Source organism: Rhipicephalus sanguineus, chromosome 3 (genome assembly GCF_013339695.2).
Source record: "Rhipicephalus sanguineus isolate Rsan-2018 chromosome 3, BIME_Rsan_1.4, whole genome shotgun sequence".
Classification (NCBI taxonomy): Eukaryota; Metazoa; Arthropoda; class Arachnida; order Ixodida; family Ixodidae; genus Rhipicephalus; species Rhipicephalus sanguineus.
In genome coordinates this window covers 57,028,883-57,034,882 of record NC_051178.1, presented here as the reverse complement: position 1 = coordinate 57,034,882, position 6,000 = coordinate 57,028,883, and positions in this window count along the sequence as shown.

The following is a 6,000-nucleotide window of genomic DNA, read 5'->3' as shown; positions in this document are numbered from 1 at the left end:
GGGACAGAGAGTGCCCAAACATCGACACTCGTTCGCCACACGCTGACTCATTCGGGGAAGAAAATGTTTGGCTGCCACGTGTGTGGCCGAAAGTTTTCCCACAAATATAACCTCCGGTCGCATACCCGTACGCACACCGGTGAGAAGTCCTACGTGTGCCATCTGTGTCCTGCTACATTCGCATACATGAGTGTGTTACGACAGCACTGTCTGACGCATACTGGTGAGCGACCTTATAAATGCGACACCTGTGGCAAGAGTTTCGCAGCAACATGGAGCCTTTCTCAGCATAAGCGTATACACTCAGGCTGAAAGAAGTTCGTTTGTAAGTTTTGCAGCCGTGAATGCATTAGTAAACAAGTCCTTACGCGGCACAACCGCACTCATACAGGCGAGAAGTCCTATGTGTGCCACCTATGTCCTGCTGCGTTCGCCCTCACGGATACGCTCAAAACGCATGTTTTAGCCCACACTGGTGAGCGGCCGCATAGGTGCAACACATGCGGGAAGGCTTTCAACAGAAGGAGGAACCTTTTGCGCCACAAGCGTGTTCACTCATTGAGTATCTAAGCTCGAGTGCCAATTCTGTAACAGCACATATTGTTTCAAAGAATTGTCGCTCATACGTACTTGCACAGTGTTGAGAAGCGACGCACTGTTTCTGGTTACCGGTGGCATTCATGTCCGAACAGTGTTAAAAAAGCACATGTAGCCTACACCGATGTACAAACGCCAATTAACTGTTATCGCTACCAATAAACCTGTTATCACTTGTGACTTGTCGCTGTCATTAACGTATAAGCTTCCCTGTGTAGAGCAAGGCGATAATTTTCAACGGCACCATTTCGGTCGGCCTTCCGTTTTCCTGCCATAATTCAGTCGCTTTAAATTTGCGCTTTGTTCGCCACAGGTTAACTCACTTAGATTTGACCTTCCAAACAGGATGATGACGATGTGTGGTGCTGAATGGCGCAAGGGTCAGCTATGGCAATTGAGTACCATGTCGTGTGGCAATGAATTTTCTGTTTATTCTGTATGAATGGTAAAATGAGCTGTAATTGGTGGATGTTGCATGGCTGTGTAAGGGATCTGAAACAGTTCGCTGGAAATATGCGGCAGAAGATTTGGGTAAGACGAGGGGACCGTGTCTGATGTATGCGCAGGATTTCAAACTAGAGTTAGGCTTCGATATCGGATGCAGACTCATAACGGAAAGAAATAGCCTTGAGACCTGCGTGTGTCCGTATATTTTATCGCAAAATAATCTAGGCCCACATTTGTAAGCCTATCGGTTTAAGCCGCACTTTTCTTTAGCTCTAGTCTCACGGAACAAGACGTTAGGAAAGAACGCTTTCTTATCTACTTGCTATCGGCCTCGGATGTACTCTCTGCGTGCGACAAAGTCTACTCAAGAAGGTTCGGATGGCACAAATCTCTGCTATAAGAATATGTAAAACCATTTTGCGGAAAAAGAACAACCCCATATTATCACATGTGAACACTGCAAACGCCACAAAGTATGCAGCTTTGCATGGTACGAGATTTTCGCAGCGTTCCTTTCTGATGCAGCGCATAATAATATCGTACTGACCGAAAGAGAGAGAGAGAGAGGGAATGTAGAAAAGGCAGGGAGGTTAACTAGACAATGCGTCCAGTTTGCTACCCTACACATGGGGAGGGGGAATAGGGGAGTAAAGAGAGAGAGAGAGAGAAGGGTAGACACAAGTCACATCACACACACAGTGCCGAGTTTCACAGGCGGTCGCTCAATAGGGTTCTTTTCAAGTACCGCAGTAGGGCTCGTGTGGCTTTCTGGGCTGATATGCTGCGCGGCCAGGCTCCTAAGGTCTTTGCTTCATTAAAGGGACGGTCATCCAGTCTATCCAAGGCACACTGGAGAGTCCGGCGTTCTTCATCAAATTGGACACAGTGGCACAAGAGATGTTCAATAGTCTCTATACAATTGCAGCTTTCGCACATGGATGAATCGGCCATGCCAATGCGATGGCTGAATGAGTTAGTAAACGCTACACCGATCCACAACCGGCACAGCATTGTAGCGTCACGTCGAGAAATCTTGGATGGCAGTTGTAGCTGGAGTAATGATTCAAGGTTCTTTGGGCGAGGATTGGAGTTAAGCGGAGAATTCCAGTGCGCAAGCGTGGTATTATGCGCAGATGCCACGAAGTTCTCTAGCTGCATCTACTCTTGACAAGGGTATGAACAGTGTGGGCGCTCCATCGTGGGCACATCGGGCCGCGTCGTCAGCGAGGTGGTTACCACTGATGCCACAGTGACCCGGCAGCCATTGTAAAACAATGTCGTGTCCTTGATTAGCGGCGCGATGACAAATTGCATTGATATGAGACACCAACTGGTGGTAGTTTTCACGTCGTAGACTTCGCACGCATTGAAGGGCTGCCTTGGAGTCGCAGAATATGGCCCATCTACTAGGGGATTCTTGCATAACAAACTCCATAGCGGCTCGAAGAGCGGCGAACTCGGAGCCCGTAGATGTCGTGACGTGTGATGTCTTGAACTTGACGGTGATTGAGCGAGATGGTATCACAAAGGCACCTGTCGAACTTCCCGAGACCGAACCGTCCGTGTAAATATGAATTCGGTTTACGACAAATGCAAAAGGTCCAGTGAGATCTGCTTGAGGGCTGCAGATGACAGGCTTGCCTTTTTAGATATCCCGAAAGATCTCCACAGAGAGGTAGCAGGTGAGTGAATAAACTTTATTACAAGATCGGGCTGGTTTGTGGTTCGGGCTAGACCGCACAGGAAGAGGCCGAGAGACCTTATCTCCCTATAGGCTCCCTTGGCGTTCTGGATCGCCCATTTCTGGTCTTCGACTTCCGAGCTGAGCAACGCTATCCGTCACCGCTCCATAAGGGCCTGAGGAGAATTCGTTCGACATGTTAGGACATTGCCATTTTATATGTTAGTATGGGGCCTCTTCTGGTTTGCGTAGTCTATATTTTAATTTTTTTAAATTCTGAACCAGAGTACACCGCCACAGAAAAACAGTCCGCGTGTCTGCTACGGTCTGTTCGGAAATTGTCCTGCTAGCTTGCCCGTTTCCCGCTTGTCGTATAAATAGATCATGGTTCTTTTATACAGCCGCACGGAACGCCTTCACAAAATGAATGGCTCTTGCCCAAGGGGATCCCTTCGCAGCGTTAGTGTTTCGTGATACGCTTGAAAAGGGGAAGTCTTAGTGGCATTAGTTATTTCGAATAAACTGTGAGCTACCACTGTCATTTGAAAAAAAAATACATCTTCTCTATGCACTGTTGGTGATGAGATCGGACAGCGTCGGCACCTAGCGGCGAGCGCGACGAATCCCCGTAGCGTGGATGAGTCCTTGCGTCGTCTGCTAGCCACACCGCGTTCGCGAGTGTGCGAGCGTCATGCACGTGATCAGAGGGCAGCTTAATCCGTTGTGGTAGCGCAGTCTCAAATACCTGTACTAATGCTTCGGCTATAAATGCAAGCATTTCGCCCTCCGAGTCTTATATGCGCTCTGATAAGATTAGTGAATGCATGCACGTGTCGACAGTGCTAGGTGTTATCACTGTACCGTCTATTCGGCAAAACCATTTCAGTGTTGGTGCCACTTAGTCGTTCAAGCACATCACGTAGTCCACTTGTCGTTGTCCTAAATAAAATCAGTATAAGTTATTGAGGTGTGAATGCAAAATCTTAGGGTCACCATCTCGAGATGTGTTCGTGATTTCGAAATCCTTGTGATAGCTCAGAACATGAATTAGCCAAAGCAAAGGCCGCTAACCGGAAGACAGCAAAAAAACTTCAGTTAAGCATTTCGATGGCTGCACACTTGTTTTAGGAGTATAATTTCGTGACTGTAGCTTAGCGGTTAAGCGACGAGCTGTAGCATGTGCTTAAGATTTCCTTTTACTGTACGGTCCGTGGCCCGCTACAAAAAAAATATTTAATTTACAAGCGAAGTCTGGCGCTTGTTCATCAGTTGTGCGCTAGAAAAAACAGAACATAGAGAACAGTATTACAAGAGGATTGATCCCGACGGCGTGCCTCACAATCATATCGTTGTTTTGACACGACATATCGTGGTTTTGACAGCTTCTGTGTGGCGTTGTTATAAAATGGGGGAAAGTAGCGGACATTATTCGCTTGAAGAACAAAAGCCTTTAGCCCCATAGAATAACCGGAACATTGATGGGTCATTGTTCTGCAAGTAATCATAGAAGAAAGCCTTGGTACTGATCTTTTCCATTGACCTTTTTGTACTCTCACTAAAATAAGATCAAGCTGGGAATGAACGCCAAGCGCGCAAAGCAACGAGGAGGCCTGGCCATCACTCTGACCTCAACGCAGGTGTCGGTCGCCCATGTTGTTTGGGTGCGTGTGAGTAGTTCTCATAGAATGTGTGGAGCCTATAGTAACCCCATGTGGCCTCTCGTGGGCTCGTTTCACGACCAGAAGACGCTGCCGAGGTTTATTGTTTCCACTAATATAAGACGCCAGAATCCTTCCTCAGTTTAACACATTCCTTAGAAATTTACAGCTCCTTGTTGCGGATCCCGATGAAGTTATTGAGCGCCACTATACAGTGAGCGCACTTTGATACACAGGTTCGAGCTGTCCCTACTTTCTCCAAGAGTGTAAAACCTTGCGTGTTCAGGTGTTTCAGACGGGGACATACAGAGTTAACCTATCCATGACTGCACTATTCTAAAGAGTTAATTTCATGCCAGACAACACTCAGTGAAGATCCCAGAGCGTAGCAGCAAGAAAATGGCCCCCAATGTGCACACATAGCGTAAACCTGAAAACTGGTGTTACTGTGTAGCGTTCTCGAGAAATACAGTAAACAAGCATGAAACGGCTTTTTGAAATTTGGTCGGCGTGTAAGCTACAGCGTCATCAAACCATACGCACCATAGATCAAGCGACGCAGCTTGTAACAAGACAACTGCGGGCTATTATATATGACCATTCTTCTCAGCACTGCCTTTTCTCCTTAACTCGCCGAACACGCAGGCGTCGCCGGCGACGTCAGCGCGTTTGACGGTGATGAAGCGCATCACGGAGTAGTTGAGATCTGCTTTGCTGGGAACCGCAACACTACTAGCCATTCCCATTTTATTTTCCCGCACGCCGACAGTATGCAAGCGCCAAGTATAACAATAATTGTCGGAGCTTTACACCTCGAAACCGCGATATGATTATCAGGGACGCCGTAGTAGAGGGCTCCGGAAATTTTCACCATCTGGTGTTCATTCATATGCGCCTAAATCTAAGCACATGGGCCTCTAGCATTTAGCCTCCGCCGAAACGTGGCCGCCGCGGCCGGGATTCGATCCCACGACCTTCGGGGTAGAAATCGTCCACCGTTACCAGTAGACCACTGTGACGGGTGCAAGCGGCAATTATGCGGACAAACAGAAACGTATTGTAGAACGATGGCAGGTAAGCGTGAACTCGGGCATTGTGGAAGTTTCTTGAGGGGTGAAGTTACAGTCGCAGACGCGTGGATCCTTGTGTTGATCGGATAGCGAGAGCCCGACGACTGCACCGCGTAAGTGAAGCGCCTCCGCTATCCAGATGGTTTACAAGCCTTACATGATGTGGCAGCTTTACAAGTCACCAATCGCTAAATTTCCGCATACAACGCAACTAGGGCAATTTATGGTGTCCGAGAAAAGCAACCGCCGGAGAAACACTGTAGCGTAGATCACGCAAACACTGACCACGTTGTAACACAGGCAGACGACGTTCGCATCCACCGGAGGTTCAGTGACGTAGACTCGACGTATCCAATCAGATCGGTTGGCGGTGCTACGTATGATGCAACAATGCTACGTAGAATGGAAGCGGGAAATTGTGAAGTCGTTCGGCTGTACCACTGCGATCTTTAGCGCTTGGCATTTGTTACAGTCTTGTAAAAGTAACACACCTGTGCTCGAGAGCGTGCCACCGTTGGTCGACTGCTTTCAACGGCGCAACCAATCG